This window comes from Borostomias antarcticus (genome assembly GCF_949987555.1).
Source record: "Borostomias antarcticus genome assembly, chromosome: 4".
In the NCBI taxonomy this organism is placed as follows: domain Eukaryota; kingdom Metazoa; phylum Chordata; class Actinopteri; order Stomiiformes; family Stomiidae; genus Borostomias; species Borostomias antarcticus.
Window position 1 is genome coordinate 35,687,424 of NC_140237.1, and position 22,911 is coordinate 35,710,334.

At 48.2% G+C, this 22,911-nt stretch overlaps 1 protein-coding gene across 5 annotated transcripts in view; it reads left to right on the forward strand.

Moving 5' to 3' along the window:
* The window catches only part of LOC311308293 (furin-1-like), a 120,449-nt gene that overhangs the window by 31,272 nt on the left and 66,266 nt on the right, over positions 1–22,911 (forward strand). The window lies entirely within an intron of this gene.

Genomic DNA, 22,911 nt, shown 5'->3' on the forward strand with positions numbered 1-22,911 from the left:
GGCTGGTTTAGCTGAGATTGAGACCACAGCCTCAGACAGGAAGCTAAGGGAAGTTATAACTGGACTCAGCTAGCCTTCTCTCTCTCTCTCTCTCTCTCTCTCTCTCTCTCTCTCTCACTCTCTCTCTCTCTCTCACTCACTCACTCACTCACTCACTCACACACACACACACACACACTCACTCACTCACTCACTCACTCACTCACTCACTCACTCACTCACTCTGTGTGTGCTGTACTGTGCTATGCTGTTCTGTGCTAAGCTATGCTGTGCTAGGCTGTCCTATGCTATGTGGTGCTATGCTGTGGTGTGCTATGCTGTCCTATGCTATGCTATGCTGTGGTGTAGGCTTGAGGACACTGCAGGTCTCAGGTTTCCCTGGAAGTCCAGCTCTGCCATTCCTCAGCCTGCTTGCACACGAACCAAAACCGCGAGACGTGCAATTACCCAGCAGCATTACCTAGCAGAGCTACACTCTTGAGCCGGGCTGAGCCCAGAAGAACTCTGCCAACCTCGGGGGTTACTCCACAGAACACACTCCGCCTGCAACCACTCTCTGCCCGTCTGGGAACTACAGCCACCCCCCCCCCCCGCTCTCTTTCTCTCTATCTTTCTGCTCTCTCTCTCTTCTCTTCTTAGTGTTTTGTAAGGATGTCTCAATAAAGAGCATCAAAAGTCTCTCTGCTCTCGTTCTCTCTCACTCACTCACTCACTCACTCACTCACTCACTCACTCACTCACTCACTCACTCACTCACTCACTCACTCACTTTCCTCTCTCTCTGTCTCTCTCTCTCTCACTCACACCCCTCTGAGGCTGGTGCTGTAACAGTGGATTTAGAAACCTGTCATTACCTTCATTTGTGGGATCAGATTGGCTTGTTTGTGTACTTGTGAGCTGCTCCTGGGCAAGCTGACGGCAGTAGGTGTGACAGAGTTTTAGCTCGCTGTAACCTCTGGGTACAGTAAAGCTTCTGTTTGCGTTTGTGTGTTTGCTTGCTCAGCTTAAAGCAGAGCAGGGAGCATGGACTCCTGCCAGTCATCCCTGAAGCCTTACTTGTAATTGGTAAATATTATTAGCTAGACTAATTTTCCTGCTTATTATGGAGTCCTGTTCAACATCCCGGTGGAGTTGAGTGGAGTTGAAACCCTGAGGATGGTGTTGGTTGGCCCTCCTGCCGTCTCTCATCGCCAAGCGGCGGGGCGCCTGGGGCCACCGGTGACCTACGACCCGGAGGAGTGGTTGCCACGGTGACGGGCTGGCCCGAGGACCCTCGGGGAAAGAAAGGAATGTTCCTCTCTGTAGGCCGAGGACGACATGACAGAACAGACCGTACAGAACACGCGCGCTCACGCATACACACACATACACACGCATACACACACATACACACTGACTGATCCATTGCGCTCATTCCAAGGCCGTGTCAACGTCAACATGGAAGGTTAAAGTGACAGATGTGTCAGGTCAGCGCGCGTGTGTGTGTGTGTGTGTGTGTGTGTGTGTGCGCAGGGGTGAAAATTAACTTTTTGGCTCACGGTGAGTCACCTGCCAAGGGGACTGTAGATGAAAAATCTACCGGCAAAGTTTTTTTTTTTTTCCAGACAGCCTTCTGAAATATAGTAGCCAATTGGAAGTTTTACCTGCATTTGGCCGGTGGCAGGTGTTAATTTTCAGCCCTGTGTGTGCGTGTGTGTGTGTGTGTGTGTGTGCGTGTGTGCGTGTGTGCGTGTGTGCGTGTGCGCGTGTGCGCGTGTGCGCGTGTGCGCGTGTGCGTGTGTGCGTGTGTGCGTGTGTGTGTGCGTGTGTGCGCGCCAGGTGTCTCTGTGTGTTCAGAGGACATTGAACACATCCTGTTTGCGCTGCCCTGGCTGCTGGTCACCCTGCTGGTCACCCTGCTGGTCACCCTGCTGGTCACCCTGCTGGTCACCGTGCCCGGCACACTGGTGCAGCTAGGCGGCAAATCCCATAATCACAAGGTTCCCATGGGAATTAACAGGAATTTGTGGGAATTAACAGGAATAAACTGGAAAACAGAATTTGTTAATTCTCATAAATTTCCAGTTTATTCCTGTTAATTCCAATTAATTCCAACAAATCGAAGTTTGTGAATATTCCCAGAATTTTGCCGCCCTAATGCCAGCCCAGGTTCAGCTGGCATGGGACAGAGGAGTAGTGTAGTGTGTGTTCCCTTCTGTCCACAATGTCGTACGCTCCTGCACTTTCACCTCAGCACTAGATTAGGCTCTTAGTCGCTTGTTTAGAAAGGAGATGTACTTTTGAGTTCTGCCGAGTAGTATTACATCGCCTACGGTAAATGCTATTATTGTAAATCGGTTTGGATTAAAAAAAAAACATCTGCTAAATGACTGTAACGTAATGTACTGTCTATCAGGATTTGTCTGTCAGGAATGTTTTTGTCAGTGAATAAAGCATCGCAGATGGATTGATTGTCAGAATAGGTCCTGTAGGCAAGTTGTCTGTTCTGTTTGAGCTGTTCAGTACGAGGCCTGCTGGAGCTTGGTCACCTGCTGTACATGCGCTGTGGTGCTCTTGTTAGGGTGTGCGTTTCCATCCTGCGTCCCGCGGCCATGGGGCTCTGATTGATTCATGTAGTTTTATGTGCGTCCTCTCCTCCCCGCGCTGCGGGCAGCAGCCGAGAGACGAAATGGCGCGTCGTTATCAGCGATCAGTCCTCCTGCGACGGAGGATTCCACCGCCGCTCCTGGAGATGAAGTTGCTCATCATCCAAGTTGGAGTCGTTTTCCGGCTGCTATGAATTACTGCATGTAACTCTCTCCTAGCACTCATCTAGGTCCCCTCGACTCCCACTTGTTGAATTATTTGGTGCCGGGAACGTATTTATTCTGTGTGGAAGCTCCACGGAGGGGAATCCAAACCAATCGGACCCAGATGTAAATGCATTTCACCAGCCAGAGATGTTTTTTCCTCAGAGAGAAGGCGGTATTACTACCAGTCATTATCTCTAATGGAGCTGTCGTTCCATTCCTTCCACCCTGCTGTGTCTGTCTCTGTCTCTGACCCAGACTGACCCTATAGCTGTTCTTATACAGAGAGACCTCTCAGTTTGCTCTTTGTTTGTTTGTACTGAACCAAAGAAAGAAAGCATAATGTGTGATTTTAAATAGCATGCCAGCAATCTGGAATCGAGAGTCGTGACCCTACACGCAACATTCATTAGCTGTCAAATGAGACAAGCTGTGCAGGCTTGGCTGTATTTAGCCATGTGCCTAGGCCCAGTTTAAACTTGAAATTGTCTTATGGCTGGCTTATTAACTAACTGACTTAACTTGGTTTATAAGTAGACTAATTCCTAATTGTTTGAATGACAAAAATCTGTTCAGAAGTGGGCTACGTGCAGAATGAACAGTAGCCTAGCCTGCCTACTTCCTCCTGTGAAAGACTCTCAAAGCGAGCGATTTAGCCAGCAAAATTAGGTTTGTTTACATTTTGAGAAAAGAGCACATTGTTTCTCCCAACTCTCTTCTCACTGGTAGGCTAAATCCTCAGAACGTCACCCCCTGTCCCGCCATGCCGGTAGTCCCATTTATACAGACAGCGCTTCGGCATGAGAGGCGCAACTAAATATTCACGCATTCCGTGTTGGTGCTCTTTATACAGAACGACGTGGCGTGATTAAGGAGCGACATTCCCTCCATGAAAGTCCTGTATAAGAAGGCCTTGGCCCAGTCCCAATGTCCAACCTTACAGACTCACAGACTTTGAGGCGCGTTCCCATTAAGTGTGTGAGGGCTTAGGGCTCTAGTCCCAATGTCAAATCGTCAAGTGCATGAGGGCTCTCTGGCAGACATTTTGAGCCCTTTATTCCCCCTTACCTGCACTTCTGCAGACTTCGCCTGAGGGAATTACCCACAGTTCATATCGTTGTGACGTGGGGTTACCTGAAGAACAGACAATAAACAAACAGATCATCCAACCCTAACGTTCACCTTACAAAACAAAATATGTTTTCATGTTTTCAGCTGGACTTTGGAATTATTTTGGTTTCAATATGTTTACATATAGGTTATCAACCCCATGGGTTACTATAATTTGATTTGCTTAAAAATATGTAGGTTATGGTTATAATTTACAGCGATTTTTGTTTGGAAAAGTATTGAAAAGTAAAAAAAAAGTCCCACACCCACAATAGTAAGAAATAGGTTTTGGCATCAACGTAACATGATGTCGCAAGTGCTGTCCCATTCCTACTGTATTTATAGCATATCGAACCCTTGCAGCCTCTCGCGCTCAACCACTTTACCAGGTGACGTCAAAAAGTCTATGAGGGCTCAGGGCTTGATGATTTAAGGTGGACATTGGGACTGGGCCCTTGTCTGTTCCTGTGTCTTTCGCTGTGTCTGTCTCTGTCCCTGTTTCTGTCTCTGTCTGTGTGTCTGTCTGTCTCTGTTTCTTCTGCTGCCCCCTCCTGCCCTCGAGAGACTACAGTATACGTATGATTGTAACCCTGTTGAGAGACTATATGATTGCAATGAATTATCTGATCTCATTCCCTTTTGTCAGTTGGCTTCCAGATGTGGCATAGCCGGGAGACTGAAAGCTACAGTATGTTTGTGTGTGTGTGTGTGTGTGTGTGCGCGCGCGTGTGCGTGTGTGTGCGCGCATTTGTGTGTTCTCTGCCACAGTTGAAGAGTTATCTCATAGTGGACTGTGAGGGGGGGGGGGGGTCTCCTTACTTGGAATGTCAGGATGTCTTTAAAGAGCTTCCCTTCCTGCTTGTCTCCTTATCTGATCCAGCCAGCATGGTGCCGTGAGCTGCAGCTGGACCGTCACACCTCCCCACACATACAGAAAGATCTCGGTGATACGCGGGAAAACACAGTCTTTTTCTTTCCCCCTGCAAATATATCTCCAAAGTGCTTCCAGAAGATGCCACCCTCACTCGTATATTAAAAGAACGCAGTTTCCTGGAAGTTTTTGAAGACCAGTACAGGCATGTGATTTAATACCGTCCGTTTGATATCTGATAAAATTCTGAGGAGAAAAGGGAGGACAGGGAGGAGAAAACGAATCAGGTACGGCGTGTGGAGAGAGAAGACAGACGTGATCTGACGCTGTCAACCGCCGCTTCTCGCTGGTACCAGCTGCTTGGTGGCGTCATGGGGTTGGTTGTGTTGTGGCTCGGTCTCTGCCACTCAGCGCCGTCTGCTCTACCAGGCCATCAGTCTGCTCTACCAGGCCATCAGTCTCTCTACCAGGCATCAGTCTGCTCTACCAGACCATCAGTCTGCTCTACCAGACCATCAGTCTCTCTACCAGGCCATCAGTCTGCTCTACCAGGCCATCAGTCTCTCTACCAGGCCATCAGTCTGCTCTACCAGGCCATCAGTCTCTCTACCAGACCATCAGTCTGCTCTACCAGGCCATCAGTCTCTCTACCAGACCATCAGTCTCTCTACCAGGCCATCAGTCTGCTCTACCAGGCATCAGTCTCTCTACCAGGCCATCAGTCTGCTCTACCAGGCCATCAGTCTCTCTACCAGGCATCAGTCTGCTCTACCAGACCATCAGTCTGCTCTACCAGACCATCAGTCTGCTCTACCAGGCCATCAGTCTGCTCTACCAGGCCATCAGTCTGCTCTACCAGACCATCAGTCTGCTCTACCAGGCATCAGTCTCTCTACCAGGCCATCAGTCTGCTCTACCAGGCCATCAGTCTGCTCTACCAGACCATCAGTCTGCTCTACCAGGCCATCAGTCTGCTCTACCAGGCCATCAGTCTCTCTACCAGACCATCAGTCTCTCTACCAGGCCATCAGTCTGCTCTACCAGGCCATCAGTCTCTCTACCAGACCATCAGTCTGCTCTACCAGACCATCAGTCTCTCTACCAGGCATCAGTCTGCTCTACCAGGCCATCAGTCTGCTCTACCAGGCCATCAGTCTGCTCTACCAGGCCATCAGTCTCTCTACCAGGCATCAGTCTGCTCTACCAGGCATCAGTCTCTCTACCAGGCCATCAGTCTGCTCTACCAGGCCATCAGTCTCTCTACCAGACCATCAGTCTGCTCTACCAGGCATCAGTCTGCTCTACCAGGCCATCAGTCTCTCTACCAGACCATCAGTCTCTCTACCAGGCCATCAGTCTGCTCTACCAGGCCATCAGTCTCTCTACCAGGCCATCAGTCTGCTCTACCAGGCCATCAGTCTCTCTACCAGGCATCAGTCTGCTCTACCAGGCATCAGTCTCTCTACCAGGCCATCAGTCTGCTCTACCAGGCCATCAGTCTCTCTACCAGACCATCAGTCTCTCTACCAGACCATCAGTCTCTCTACCAGGCCATCAGTCTCTCTTCCAGGCATCAGTCTGCTCTATCAGGCCATCAGTCTCTCTTCCAGGCATCAGTCTGCTCTACCAGGCCATCAGTCTCTCTACCAGGCCATCAGTCTCTCTACCAGGCCATCAGTCTCTCTACCAGGCCATCAGTCTGCTCTACCAGGCCATCAGTCTCTCTACCAGGCCATCAGTCTGCTCTACCAGGCATCAGTCTGCTCTACCAGGCCATCAGTCTGCTCTACCAGGCCATCAGTCTCTCTACCAGGCCATCAGTCTGCTCTACCAGGCCATCAGTCTGCTCTACCAGACCATCAGTCTGCTCTACCAGGCCATCAGTCTCTCTACCAGGCCATCAGTCTGCTCTACCAGGCCATCAGTCTGCTCTACCAGACCATCAGACTCTCTACCAGGCCATCAGTCTGCTGTCAGAGTCAGGCAGGCCAGCAGGCAGCTCCATGCTGACTACAGAGGGGATCAGGGCTGTAAAACATCTAGATTGGCTTGTCTGTTGGATGTTGGATGCTAAATTTTCTGAGCGCTAGTTTGTTGCTGAGAAGACTTTGTTTGGGCTCTTTTGGATGGCATTAGCCTATAAATTAAGGATGGTTTCTGTGAGTGGCTATGTTTGAAAATAATTACAGAGTTGGATTAGTTGTAACTTTGTTTTCAACAAAATGATCATAAATTGTGTGCTGAATGGTTTATGAGTAAATGATTGAGACATTTTGGTTCCACATTAGCCATGTTCTATTTGCTGTCTGTAGGGGAATACTTGTGGCTGCCGGCCATCTGCACAACGTTTCCAGAACATTAACTTCAGCTAGCTAGCAAAGCATCGCAGTTACCTTGTGGGGATTTAATTTTTATTGGTTTCTAAACTTTGATGTTCACAAGCAAGCTAACTAGTTGTAGCTAATAGCCCCCTCCTAGCTAGCTGGTTTTTAGGGGTCATTGTTGGTTGTTAAGACTGACCTTGAGGAGTCATCTGACCGTTTTCTACATTTTGATTGGATATTCAATATGGCCGATGGCTTGAAATAGGATTTGGTTCTTCTGCATCTCAGTTACAAGTAGTTTGCAATTTTTCAGGCTGATCGATCCATCGTCCAAATGTCTTTTATATTGCTTTGTGTGACATTAAAGTAAAGTTTCTAAACTAAATTTCCTTATTTACTACTCTTGGACAGACTTTGGAAGGTCTCCTCTTAGACATATCATCGACCCAGTGTTCACTATAGTAAACTGTCAAGAAGAAGTGCTCTGTTTGGAAAAGTTTAGCAATTCTCTATCCCCCTCCAACTGTCAAGTCTAATCCTTAACTGATTTCATCGTTGCAGCTTTGTCTCCATGGCAGCGGCAGTAACAAACAGCTTCGGAGGCCCTTTCTTACATCTGTTGTGCAACAGCCCAGCTAGTGTGGGCGCCTTTCTTTTGTCTTCCCTCTTTCTAGTCCTCCGACCCACTTCCAGGGTTGGCTAGGCTTGGGGGCGGGGGGGGGGGGGTGAAGAGGAATAGGAGGAGAGAGGGTTAGGTGGAGAGAGAGGAGAGGGATGGGGGGAGAGAGAGATGGGGGGAGAGGGGCACAGTGAGAGCTAGATTGTCTAGCCCGGGGCCTTGGCAGCAGTAGAGAGAAAGTGGTGCTCTGTTAATATTGCCAGTATGCAGCTGATCACTTGTTACTGCAGCCGTGGAGTGACAGTCCAGAGGAGAGGATCTGTAGGCACACTCTAATATGTGTTTACGTTTACTATGTATACGGTACAGATAGCACTCTGTTTCTCACTAAGGAGAAGACGCTTTAAAGCTGTCTCTTCCTGTTCCCATCTTAGCTGTGGCTGTTGAAGCTCCAGCCACTCTGTTCTAGCCTATATACTTCTGTTAAGATCCCTCTGGAGAGAAAGGAGAGAGGGGGAGAGGGCGAGGGAGGAAGATATAAATAGATATCAGGGCTGATCTCATTAGCCCTTGGTCTATTGTGCTGATATGATTTAACCCACCCCTGGGAGCTGCCCTGCCCTTGTGGCGGCAGATGAAATGGAGCTCTCTGCACGGGAGAACTGGGACTGGTGAATAATGGAGGAGGGGCTTCCTGTGCTTGGTAAATGTTTTTATTGCATGTTTCCTGTGTTAAGAGGCCCAGCAGCAGACATGGCTATAGTGACCTGAACGGTCTCTTCACCGTTCTGCCCCTACGCTCACATGACCCTCAGTCATGTGACCATTAGACCTGCCACCTGCGTGTCTCACACAGTGACACCCATGCTCCAGTCCCATCGGTGCACACTTCAAAGCTTTCTACACATCGCTCTGTGTAATTAAGGTCTGCATCACCTGTTCTATAGAGTACCAGCCGTAGGACCCCCCTCCCATACCCACGCCCCCAAGCCCCTCGACCTCTTACAGGTCGTTCAAATGTTGGCAACACTCTTAAATTGTCTTGTGATGCCAGACTTTTGAGATCTCTGCCTCTGAAAGTCTGGAAACATCTCCTTTGTAAATCGGCACTAAAACACAACATTCACCGCCCCATTAGGAAGGGCTGCTCTGAAGATGTTGGATTGGTTCTGCAATACAGGGTTCTTTTCAATCTCTCAAATTGTTTCCACCCACTTTTAGCAACGAAACCTGGACGGTCTTCAGTCTCTAGTTCAGTGCAGTGTTGAGAGACTGACTCAAACCTGGAGGAATGTCTTCAGTCTCTAGTTCAGTGCAGTGTTTAGAGACTGACTCAAACCTGGAGGAATGTCTTCAGTCTCTAGTTGAATGCAGTGTTTAGAGACTGACTCGTGAGTCTAGTCTACACTCTAAACCACCATGTTTTGTTGTGTGAAGAGAGGCAGAGTTGAGGCAGTGTGGCGTGTTCCCCTGCTGACACCTCCTGGCTGCTGTGGCCTGGTGGGAATCAGCCATGCATTAATGTCATCACTCATGTTTATACATGAACACATTAATTCAGCCGAACCGAGCGACCTTAGCCATGCGCCGTCACCATGTGTGTCCACACACACAGTGGTGTTTGTTAGCGTGTGCTCTGATGTCCCTGTTGCCGCAGGATGCCAGCAGCGCTGCGGTCACACGGAGGCTGGTCTCGGATCAGATTCAGCTCTTCCAGTCCTGAGCACACAGCCAGGCCTCCCCGTGATAGGCCTAGCCCTCTAGAGGAAGACCTACACCCTCTCTCTCTCTCATGTCTATCTCTCTCTCAAAGCTTTCTTCTGCTTCTTTCCCTCTCTCTTACTCTCACTGCTTCTCTCTCTCTCTCTGTCCATTGTTCTTTCTCTCTCGATCTCTCTCTGTGCACCTCTCTCTCTCTCTCTCTCTCATGGTAATCAAAGGGTATACTGATAATGTAATGAGTTTCCTGACCAGTCACAGTCATCTGCATGAGAAAAGACGTGTTTGAAAAGATGATCTGCACTCCGCGGGAGCGCTGCCAGTGAAGGTGACCTTTGATGTCCCGAAGAGAGGGGAGAGAGACGGAGGATGAGTCCACAAGGATGAGAGGGGAGAGAGAGACGGAGGATGAGTCCAGAAGGATGAGAGAGGAGAGAGAGAGACGGAGGATGAGTCCAGAAGGATGAGAGGGGAGAGGGAGACGGAGGATGAGTCCAGAAGGATGAGAGGGGAGAGGGAGATGGAGGATGATTCCAGAAGGATGAGAGGAGAGAGATGGAGGATGAGTCCAGAAGGATGAGAGGGGAGAGAGAGACGGAGGATGATTCCAGAAGGATGAGAGAGGAGAGAGATGGAGGATGAGTCCAGAAGGATGAGAGGGGAGAGGGAGACGGAGGATGAGTCCAGAAGGATGAGAGGGGAGAGGGAGACGGAGGATGAGTCCAGAAGGATGAGAGGGGAGAGAGAGACGGAGGATGATTCCAGAAGGATGAGAGGAGAGAGACAGAGGATGAGTCCAGAAGGATGAGAGGAGAGAGATGGAGGATGAGTCTAGAAGGATGAGAGGGGAGAGGGAGACGGAGGATGATTCCAGAAGAATGAGAGGAGAGAAAGAGACAGAGGATGAGTCCAGAAGGATGAGAAGAGAGAGAGAGAGATGGAGGATGAGTCCAGAAGGATGAGCCCTGTTGGGTGTGTCCCTGCTTGCGGCTTCAGAAGGCACGTTTGTTAGGGGAGGGGGGTTTGAGATCACGGAGGAAGTGTTTTTTTGTTTAGTTTCTTTTTGTTGGAGTTACATCTGTGACAGTGATATAACCGCCTCCAACAACTGGCCCCTTTTGATTTCATGTGCTGTGCTTGTTATGTCGAGGGCTCTTTGAAAGTCCATACTTCAGGCATTCCTTCCCCCCTTTTTTTTAATGTAATGAAAAGCATGTGCAAAGCTTAGCCAGAATGGCACAGCGCGGAAACAGTCTTCTCCGCTTTGCATGCTATCACTCTCCACTCTCTCGTCAAACAGGCTCATGGAGCGGAGTCCTTGTGACGTGACGAGGGGGGGTCTTTGAAGTCCTGCAAAAGTATTTCTTGGGGTTTGGTCTTTTCCATCTTTGTAGGGTATGGAAGTCTTTATCAGGGTTGTTCTGTGGTTTGGACAGAATACTGTCCAATTCAAGAGTCCCGAGAAGGGGAATTAGCATTCTTAGAAGATATATGGTATTTAGATCCAGTTATCAGCAGGGGACAAGCATGCTGGTCAGTCCCAGCTGAAGTGTGCTGCAGTGGAGCCTAGAGTACCCAGCCAGACCCAAACAGACCCAGCCAGACCCAAACAGATGCAACCAGAACCAGCCTGAACCAAACAGACCCAGCCTGAACCAGCGAGACCCAAACAGACCCAGCCAGAACCAGCCAGACCCAAACAGACGCAACCAGAACCAGCCTGAACCAAACAGACCCAGCCAGAACCAGCCAGACCCAAACAGACGCAACCAGAACCAGCCTGAACCAAACAGACCCAGCCAGAACCAGCAAGACCCAAACAGACATACTGTATGTCTGTGTTGTGTCTCCTGACCCTTATGTGTGTGTGTGTGTGTGTGTGTGTGTGTGTGTGTGTGTGTGTGTGTGTGTGTGTGTGTGTGTGTGTGTGTGTGTGGGGGGGGGCTGCTCAGCTCAGCTCACTGCTGATGAACTGCTTGGTGTTTGTGAGGGTGGTTCATATTTTCTAGCATTATAGGCTGGGTGGTATTATAGGCTGGGTGGTATTGTTTTGAGTTGACTAGTTTTAATGCTATCCTGGTCGTGTGTGTGCGTGCGTGTGTCTGTGCTGGCTGGGCTCTGCATCTTTTCCTTCTGCCTAAAATAAACATCAGGCTGACTTTCCTCCAGGACTCGTCCCTTTTCCACCTTATAATGGTCTCACCCATATTCAACCGTCTCTGATTGCATAGATTAAGATTAAGGTTGCCCATTATTAATCACTCATTAACTCATGAATAGGCCCTTCAAATATCATTCAGTATATCAGATATATTTCAATATACAGTATATCAGACCAATGCCAAGTGAGTAAGTGGTGTATGGAGGACCGGCATAACTGGAGACAAAGATGGGAGGCCTGTCTGTGGACGACCCGATAACGATGAAAAGAAAAAAAAAGTTTTTTTTCATGACCTTTATTTTGAAATTACTGGAAAGAAAGCTACAAGAACTTGATATCAAGCTACATTAGTTACATCAAACAGTTCTGTATTTATACCCTTGTCTGCTGTGGTTAGAGTCACTATTTCACGAATTGAATTGACCCACCACTCTATAACATTTAACTTGTAGCATCCAAGTTTGTACTTGTATCTATGTCAAGCTAACCAGCTAGAATAGACCTAAAAGATTGGCTTTTGCGATCGCCCAATTTGGCGAACACTATTCAGTCATTTGGAATGAATGGTTTATTGGAGCATCCCTACTAACGTTCCTCCAGGACTTGTCCCTCTCCCCTCACCAAAACTAACGTTCCTCCAGGACTTGTCCCTCTCCCCTCACCAAAACTAACGTTCCTCCAGGACTTGTCCCTCTCCCCTCACCAAAACTAACGTTCCTCCAGGACTTGTCCCTCTCCCCTCACCAAAACTAACGTTCCTCCAGGACTTGTCCCTCTCCCCTCACCAAAACTAACGTTCCTCCAGGACTTGTCCCTCTCCCCTCACCAAAACTAACGTTCCTCCAGGACTTGTCCCTCTCCCCTCACCAAAACTAACGTTCCTCCAGGACTTGTCCCTCTCCCCTCACCAAAACTAACGTTCCTCCAGGACTTGTCCCTCTCCCCTCACCAAAACTAACGTTCCTCCAGGACTTGTCCCTCTCCCCTCACCAAAACTAACGTTCCTCCAGGACTCTTCTCAGAAACGTTCCACGTTCTATAGAACACATGCTTATTTTTACATTAGAAATCATCTGAAAGTATTGTTATTCCATAATTTAGTCTGCCTATGTCTGCCTTTCCCACATGTTTGGATATGGCTATGACTGATACCGGCGCCCATTCAGAACTATTGATTAATAGCTAATGTTTGTTAGCTATAAAAATGCATGTTGAAATTTGCGTTCATAATAGCTGAATCTGTCCAAGACTTTTTTATTTATTTAAGTAACGCGACCGTTGGCTATCTCTGCTGTTAGCTTGTTAGAAGTAGAGTCGTGTCGCTATGGTAATATCAACTGAAGTGTTCTGTGATTTTGTGAATGAACACAAATCAAAACGCGTTATTAAAATAGGGAGGAATCCTGAAACTATGGGAAAACTATTAGGTGCAGATTCCTGATTTTATAAGTGTTAGTATGAGCCCTCAGAGAACCAAGACAATGCTAAAGGATATGGCACCGTTAAGATGGACGCTCATTTTGATTTGACATGAATAGCTACAGTCTTAATGAGAAATCGGGAGTATTGTGGTATTGCGAAGATGGTTCACTGTCAAGCAGAGATGGAAGAGGCATGGTTGGATTTCTTGGCAGACGGAATAAAAGCTTTTCTTTGGTAATGATAAAATGTCAGGTGGTGAAAGATTGATTCCCTTCCCACAGCATGGTGCAATCTGCTGCTGCCTTCTCTACCGTTATAATACTCTCTCTCTCTCTCTCTCCTTCAGTTATAATACTCTCTCTCTCTCTCTCTCTCTCCTTCAGTTATAATACTCTCTCTCTCTCTCTCCTTCAGTTATAATACACTCTCTCTCTCCTTCAGTTACAATACACTCTCTCCCCTTCAGTTGTAATACACACTCTCTCCTTCAGTTATACTGTAAATCTCCCTCTCTCTCCTTCAGTTATACTCTCTCTCTCTCCCTCAGTTATAATACACTCTCTCCTCCAGTTATAATACACTCTCCTTCTCTTTCTCTCCTTCAGTTATAATACACTCTCCTTCTCTTTCTCTCCTTCAGTTATAATACACTCTCCTTTTCTCTCTCATTCTCTTCACTTATAATACACACTTTCTCTAGTTACAATACTCTCTTTCTCTCTTTCTATTCAGTTATAATACACTTTCTCTCCCCTCTCTCTCCAATTATAATACACTCTCTCCTTCTCTCTCCTCTCCAGTTATAATACTCTCTCTCCTTCTCTGCCCAGTTATAATTTTCTCTCTATCTCTCTCTCTATCCTTCTCTACCCTCTCATCTTCATTTATTTGGATGTACAGCCTTTAGGCAGGTAACGCCTAGTGCTTTCTTAGTTATTTACCCACACCCAACTCTGTCTCATGAATTCTCTCTCTCTCACTCTCTCTCTTCTCTCTCTCACTCACACACACACACACACACACACACACACACACACACACACACACACACACACACACACACACTCACTACACCATATCATTTTTACTATCATTTAAACATAACACCCCAGGACTTGACTGCTGAAATTGTATGTTAATCTTGAGCAGCAATAACTTTCCAGTGAAATTGCGTATCGGTGTAGTGTACTGCCTCCTCTTCCTGAGGCCATGTTCCGGCATTGTTCCAACGTTCTCGTTGCGTGGCAGCCTAGATGGGTCCTTAGGAGGGTGATTAATTAAAAGCTTTACTGGTTCTCTGGTTTTGTCCTGCAGCTACACAGAACAGTTAGAACTATCCTCTGATCACTCGGCTTCCTCCATCCTTCCTCCTCTTCTGCACAGCTTTGAGGTGTGTGGCGTCCCTGTCAATCTAGCTAGGCTAGACCAGTTTAGAGGGCCTTCATATGTCGCCTCTATGAAGTGGCTTCAAAAGACAATGTTGTCATTGCTTTACCACTCTAAAACCCATTTTGTCAGGATGTAAAAAAAGAGCCTTGAGGTGTGAATTGTGCCTGTCAATCTAAGTAGGCTAGAGAGGCCTTTATGCGTACATGACAGTGCCTCCATCAAGTGGCTTTAAAAGACCATATTGTCTTGTTCATCTTTTTTTTAACCTCTCTAAGGGTGTGTGTCACCGGCAAGTTGTAAGTAGCTGAACATCGCCAAGCTTACAGCTGCATAGAGCGCATTGAAGATGGAGTTTAGAGATGGCTAGGCTACCAATGATTTACACCTACGTTAGCAACGAGGGTTGTGTTTTTGCAGACTGCAGATTAACTAGCCAAGTTAAGATAACTAGCTAATGTTAGCTAGTGCTAACGTTCTCTGTCTCTGCAGATTTGCCAAAAAACGACTGTTATCGTCGTCAGAACAGCCATTTACCGCCTGCAGCCCAAAAACCTTTTTCAACTGCAAAAAAAAGTCTTGAGCCCATGGCGCTATAGTGCTAAAGCACTTGGAACAGCGCTCTCATCTCTATAGTGCCCTCGAGCTCATTGTAAACAAAACTGCGCCAGCTCTAAAATACATCTTGCCGGTGGACACGCACCCTAAAACCCATTCTGTCAGGATGTACCGTAGTGCCTAGCCTGGTATCCAGCACGGTATTCCTGCTGAGTCCGCAGTCATGAGCGCCTGCAGTGCTGCTGTTAACGCTTCAGCTGCTCCAGCCGGCTGTACATCAGACAGTATTCTCCTCAGTATCCCAAACCAACAGACAGTATTCACCTCAGTAACCCAAACCAACACAGTATTCTCCTCAGTATCCCAAACCAACAGACAGTATTCTCCTCAGTATCCCAAACCAACAGACAGTATTCTCCTCAGTATCCCAAACCAACAGACAGTATTCTCCTCAGTATCCCAAACCAACAGACAGTATTCTCCTCAGTATCCCAAACCAACAGACAGTATTCTCCTCAGTAACCCAAACCAACAGACAGTATTCTCCTCAGTATCCCAAACCAACAGACAGTATTCTCCTCAGTATCCCAAACCAACAGAGTATTCTCCTCAGTAGCCCAAACCAACAGACAGTATTCTCCTCAGTATCCCAAACCAACAGACAGTATTCTCCTCAGTATCCCAAACCAACAGACAGTATTCTCCTCAGTATCCCAAACCAACAGACAGTATTCTCCTCAGTAGCCCAAACTCTCAGCTCAGTAACCAAATCAACAGACATCACCAGTCTGAAGGTGCCTGGTCGGTATGACATTGGCCTTCATAAAATCATAATGGCTCATTTAAGATATTGACCATCAGTCAGCAACACACAGGATATTGATTTATTGATGTCCGACAGCAGATCTGTTGCTCTTGATGAGCTTGGAATGTGGCAACCAATTAGATGCTAGCTCATCATGCACAAAGCCTCTCCTTTGGTGAAAAGCAGCTGAGATCTCAGATCGATACAAACCAGGTAGATGTGATGAGAGGTACAGCTGAGGGTCGTCAGCGGAGGACAGAAAGCTGGAGCATCCCTGCGTTGATGACTTGACTACTCAGCTCTTTGATTTAGTGAGGGCCCATTTTCTCTAGAAATACAGATGGCCTCATTAATCATGGATGTGTTTGTTGATGGTTCCTGGGGTATTTGAAACGCAGGCTTGTTTAAAGTTTAATGTACATTCACACATTCCATACAAGGTGTGGAGGAATATTGTTTGATTTGCGAGGCAGGGTCAGTTTCCTCATTAATTACAGAGTATTTACGATGGCCCTTTGTGAACTCACAGTATGGGTATTGACCCTCCTAAATTAACTGTCACTTCTTAGGAATTTACAGTGTTGTCTTTTGGTTCCTGAAGCTGCCATAGCTGGACTGAGAACTTGGGTTGCTAGTTCAGTAAGACCCGGTGTTCTTATTTCCTCATCTGCACGCCCCTCCAGGCTCTACTCTGTTCCTCACTGAAGAACGTCCACTGACAGCTCTCAAACACTGAAGGACAGAGTACCGGGTCAGCGATTCAGAACTTAGAGAGAGATAACTTAGAGAGAGAGAAGGGGAGAGAGAACTTGGAGAGAGAGAGAGAGAGCACTTGGAGAGACAGAGAGAGCGTGGAGAGAGAGAGAGAACTTAGAGAGAGAGAGCACTTGGAGAGACAGAGAGAGTGTGGAGAGAGAGAGAGAACTTGGAGAGAGAGCGAGAACTTGGAAAGAGAGAGAGAACAAGAACAAGATGCCCATCTCTGCTGAGTTGTCAGGCGTGTGTGGTGCCGGACTGTATTGATCTGTCTGTAATTGACTGTGGCCGTGCTGTTTTCAGAGCTGTGTAATTGCGTGTGCGTGTCACCCCATCTTTATCTCCCGCCCCCTACCTGGTGGCATCGCCCCCCAAAGACAGCCCCTCAACGCCAAGACTGCAGCTCTGACACACACTGTAAAACATTTACACAGCCATTCACTCCATAAAGCCAGTGAGGTGTGTCGCGGGTGACGAATTGTCCTTTCCTCCATTGACTATTAAATGTGTGTGTGTGTGGGGGGGCGTGCGCGTATGTGTCTTCCCATGCTCCTTGCTGATGCGGGTGGGATTTCCAGGCCCTCTGACCCCGACTAAACCTGTATCAGGCTCTACACCCTGGACCTGCTTACCACAGGTGATGAATGTCCAGCCAGAGTTGGACTCCCTCTGGTTTTATTGCTGCCATTATTGTTTTTGTTCCCCCCTTTAAAATGTCACACCACTTTTCTCTGGAGCCTTATCTAAATCAGTAGTGGTCCGGGCGATTAAAGCCATTCCTCTGAGCCCTGTTGTTCTCAGGCCGGGTGAGGGTGTGCCTGCTGGGCTGAGGGAACGGTACGCACTGTCAGAAGCTGGGGAGGAATGCGCTGGCTAAGCTCTCAACGGGCTGGTATGTAGCGGCCATTTAAGGTTTTTCTAAACTAGTGTTTTATCTGGCAGCTAGCTGGGGTGGTTTGGCCCTGGGTCCTCCTCCCCAGTCCCCAGGTGTTGCTGGTGAGGTTCTGGTGACGTTGGCCTGGTCCACCCAGCACACCTTGGGACGATCTTCCCGCCCAGGAGCCCAGGAGCCAGCCTGACAAGGATTAAGACTGGTTTATGATGGGAGTGGCCAACCTGACAAGGATTAAAGACTGGTTTATGTATCATGATGGGAGTGGCCAGCCTGACATGGATTAAAGACTGGTTTATGTGTTTTAATGGGAGTCGTTATCCTGACAGGGATTAAAGGCTGGTTATGTGTTGTCGTGGGAATGGATAATCTGACAAGGATTAAACCCTGGTTAATGCGTTTTAATGGGAGTGGCTAGTCTGACATGGATTAATGCCTGGTTTATGTGTCTTAAGTGGCTAGTCTGGCATGGATTAAAGCCTGGTTTATGTATCATAATGGGAGTGGCCAGCCTGACATGGATTAAAGCCTGGTTTATGCGCTTTAATGGGTAAGGCAAAGGATCCGAAATCTGTTTGCTTTAACTGTGTTTGTAGAGCGGAAATTCACATAAGCATTCCAGAGGCCAGGAGGAGGAGGTGAGGGGAGGGAGAATACAGGGGAGGAGGAGGAGGAGGAGGAGGAGGAGGAGGAGGAGGAGGAGGAGATGGTGAGTGTGTGAGGAAGGAAGCAGACGGAAGAAGAAAGCGGACAGGGCTGACGAGGTGGTGGAGAGGCTCAGTGAGGTGGAAGGGTAGTCTGGCAGACAGGCTGGGTGGCAGAGCTGACCCCTCTGCTGTGTGTGGGCATGTTGGCACCAGGCCCTTTCCTGGACCAGTCTGGCCGGTATTAAGACAAGCTGCTCGTTAGCCTCAGCTGTCAGCGCACCGCCTTCACCACTTCCGGCACGCAGGGCAGAGACAGGGCGGGGTTCCCAACACTCCCTCACCCTGGAGGAACAGCCTCACAACGCCCCCCCTCACCCTGGAGGAACAGCCTCCCTACACCCACCCTGGAGGAACAGCCTCACAACGCCACCCCCACCCCCCACCCTGGAGGAACCCCCCCCTGGAGGAACAGCCTCCATACACCCAACCTGGAGGAACAGCCTCCCCCCCCCCCCCCCCCCCCCGACTCCAACTCCCCATGGAACTAGATGGGAAATGAATTCTGGGGAGTGTGAAGTTGTTTAAATCACATCCCTGATCCCTGAATAGACCCTAGAGTACTCTTGTGAGGGTCATACTCTGCCCATACAGTACCTGCCCCATACAGTACCTGCCCATACAGTACCTGCCCCATACAGTACCTGCCCCATACAGTACCTGCCCCATACTGTACCTGCCCCATACAGTACCTGCCCATACAGTACCTGCCCCATACAGTACCTGCCCCATACAGTACCTGCCCATACAGTACCTGCCCCATACAGTACCTGCCCCATACAGTACCTGCCCATACAGTACCTGCCCCATACAGTACCTGCCCCATACAGTACCTGCCCATACAGTACCTGCCCCATACAGTACCTGCCCCATACAGTACCTGCCCATACAGTACCTGCCCATACAGTACCTGCCCCATACAGTACCTGCCCCATACTGTCTCCATAATGGCAACAGTTTCATAGATCATCATGTTCTCACAGCACAGGTATTACACTCATAGATCACAATTTCTCAGGAAGTACAACATTTTCAATCCCTCCTTTCTCCAGGTTGTCTCCAGACATCGTTGGGCTCTTTGTAATGCATAATTGTGTCAACAGACAGTGGCGGCATGACTAATGATGAATACATTCCCAGTCCACAAGGTAAACTTGGAAGGGCTGAGGAGCAGAGAAAAACAAACAAACAAGTGAATCAGGGCGTGATTTCCGCCTGCTTGTTCCTGTGCATCTCAACGAAGCTGATGGATTAGCTCTGAACCGTTAAATATGGGACAAGAGGTGTCAGCTAAACCTGTTGTGCTCTCTTTAAGGACAGGCTCACTGCTTCACACCTCCATGATGGACCCCTGCCCCCTTCAGCCCTAAACCCTCTGTTCCACATGTTTCTTATTCAAACCCTCTTTAGGCTGAACGGGCCTCTCCTTCCCCACAACAACTACTTCCAAACTTTCCTGCTGGAAGCTTGTAGCCAGATTAGACAGACGAATGAGGCTCTTAAATTTGGTTCATGAATGCTTGTGCGGGACTAAGCTGGGGGCTAGGCTATTAGTCATGCTAGGATGGGTGTGTGTGTGTGTGTGTGTGTGTGTGTGTGTGTGTGTGTGTGTGTGTGTGTGTGTGTGTGTGTGTGTGTGTGTGCGTGTGTGCGTGTGCGTGAGAGAGAGAAGTGCATAATGGATGTGGGTGAGTGTGTGTACGTGTGTGTGTGTTTCCATGCTAGTGTGTATGCAGTACCAGGCAGTCAGGCAGTAGTACTGGTGTCCCCTGACCTCTACTGAGAGGTGGGAGGAGCTTAGGAGGTAATTGGCAAAGCCTCGCCCCCCGCGCCGCTCATGCCTTTGGCATCGGGGCGGCTGTGATAGGTCAGCCTGTCCTCAGGGAAAGAGACGTCTGCTCTACCTCAGGAAGACATGTCTGCCCCACCTCAGGGTCGTCTGAGCATCAATGCCACAGCTCGCTGCCCATTCACCCACCTCCCATGACCTCCGATTACGCCCACTCCAACTGATGTTATAGTGTTGTGGACTTCCGGTCATTCTTAAACTGAACCAGAAATGTGCTTACAGCTCTGCTGTAACTTTTTGTCTCTTTACGTAGGCCTGTTCACTGTTAGTGGAGAGGAGAGGAGAGAGGATCTTTCAGGAGAGTTGAGGGGAGAGGAGAGGAGAGAGGATCTTTCAGGAGAGTTGAGGGGAGGGGAGGGGAGAGGAGATAAGATCTCTCAGGAGAGTTGAGGGGAGAGGAGAGGAGAGAGGATCTTTCAGGAGAGTTGAGGGGAGGGGAGGGGAGAGGAGATAAGATCTCTCAGGAGAGTTGAGGGGAGAGGAGAGGAGAGAGGATCTTTCAGGAGAGTTGAGGGGAGGGGAGGGGAGAGGAGATAAGATCTCTCAGGAGAGTTGTGTGCAGCCAGGTCCATTAATTGATTCCACCATGGCCATGTTGAGAGTTAACCTTTCCTCAGTGGCACACTACCAAGCACTTCCCTTGGCAAACACTTCCCCTCCAACCCCCCCACCCCAAGCCCTTTTCCAGCAGTGAGTTGAGCAGCAAGCAACCCTCCACAATTTCATCCACGTGATTTTATCAGTGTCGGTCTCCCAGGTCTGATAACATTCTATTCAGCTCTCGTTCAATAAGGAGAGAGTGCATGAGGTTTTCACAGTGTGTAGCGTCTGTTATCAGGCTAATGAAATGAGCTGGTTTGCAGTTCCTAAAGAATCATTTAGCGGCTGAATCAATCCTTGCTTCTTTGTCTTAAGTGTCTGGTTGAGTTGGTGTTTATGTGATTTAGAGCAGCCATAATGGACGCTGCCGATCTGCCCCACTCGTCTCTGATCGATGCCCAGCCTGTAGGGATCTTATCTGGGCAGCACAATGGCCTGGCTCCCCTCTTCTCTCCAGGACCCCCCCCCACTCCCACAGGCAGGACAATGGGCTCAGTATTGGGGAGCAATGAGCCTTTTTGTTGCTGATGTCATTTCCTTCTCCACAGTTCTTTGCTGCTCAGTTACATTAATTAACATGCACGTGCGCATGCGCGCACACACACACACACACACACACACACACACACACACACACACACACACACACACACACACACACACACACACACACACACACAGTGTCTCTGTCCCCTGTATTGGTGTGTGTTGTGTGTAGGGGTAGTAGTAGTCATTGGAGGGTGTTCTGTTCTGTACTCCACCACTTGCCGGAAATGCCAAAGGTCATGAGGATGTTTATTCCAGGAGGTTTTCAGTACATGAATTGTAAACACCCATTAAGATGTTCTGTGTGTGTGTGTGTGTGTGTGTGTGTGTGTGTGTGTGTGTGTGTGTGTGTGTGTGTGTGTGTGTGTGTGTGTGTGTGTGTGTGTGTGTGTACGCGTGTGGTGTTGAGGGTGTGCCATCTCTAGTCAAACATTTATTTACAGTGATTAATTTAGCTCTAGTTCCTGGAATGAACCCATAAAAAGACTGGTTGGATATGATCAGCATTATCAGCCATGTTTTAAAGCAGCCCAAAGTAGAATGTGGTATTTTTGCGATTGGTGTATCGAGAAAATCGCTCAAAAACACCATAAACTCTGGTGTCCGTTGATGTTCTGACAAAAAAATACACCACAAAGTATGTTTCTTATCGGGTTTTATTTATTATTTAGCATAGAACTATTTTCACTTGCAGTACATACATTTGTTAAATTCCGCTTGAACTTTGGGAGGTCTGGACTGAGTTTAGAGGCTACTGTAGAAGAAGAGGAGCCTCTTCCGGGTCACAGGTCTAGATAACAACAACAACAACAACAAACAAACAAACAACAACATCAAGAAGCCAAGGATTGCTTTGCAGCTTGTATTTCATTGATAGTGTTAGGGAGAAGTGCTTGGTGATTAAAACAAATATGGGACGCAGATGATCTAAACATCTCTCGCTTTGTTGTCAACGGATACAATATAACAAATAAAACCGGAAAGGAAGATGTCAGAACATCATCAGACATCAGTAAGTGTGAGTATATGATCGTAAATAACCTTATAACATGGCTTATAATGCTAAATACTGAACCAGTCCTTTAACTGGCCACTCAGAAGCCTTCCTTCTCTCTTCCTCTTTCACTCTCTCGCTCTTACTCGCTTTCTAGTTCTCCCTTTCTCTCTCTGGCTCTCTGGCAGTCTCTCTCACTATCCATCTCCCCAATTAACTCTCCCTCTCTCAATTCAATTCTATTCAATTCAATATGCTTTATTGGCATGAATGTCAGGTGAACAATATTGCCGGAGTGTCAAATATAATACAATTAAATAAGGACATGAGAACACAATTAAGTAAACTAATAGATAAAAGGGTCTTAAAATAGTCAATAAAGAGACAACAAAAACAATACAAAATGAAATGTATAAAATGCCATGTGTGCAAGTGGGTGTGTGTGTGTGTGTGTTGTGGGTGTGTGTGTGTTTGGCCCAGGGTGTGATTGTGCAATATTAATAACCTCTACACTGGCAACGGTCAAGACCTCACTTCGGGCAAAGGATTATGGGATAGATGCGTGTCCCTGAGGGGCCCGTCTTCCCTGCTGCGCACACACATCCATACACACATCCACACACATCCGGGTATGTCATAGAGTACCTAGAAGGTGTCACAGGCAGGGCGACAGTGGATCTGCTGCGGCCCCAGAGGCCGGCCAGCCCGCCCGCTCCCAGTGAGCTCGCTCTCAATGAGCCGGACCTGCCGGCCTCTCCTTGCATCCCTCCCTCTGCTGGGCTGCAGCGGGCCAGATGCTGCCCACA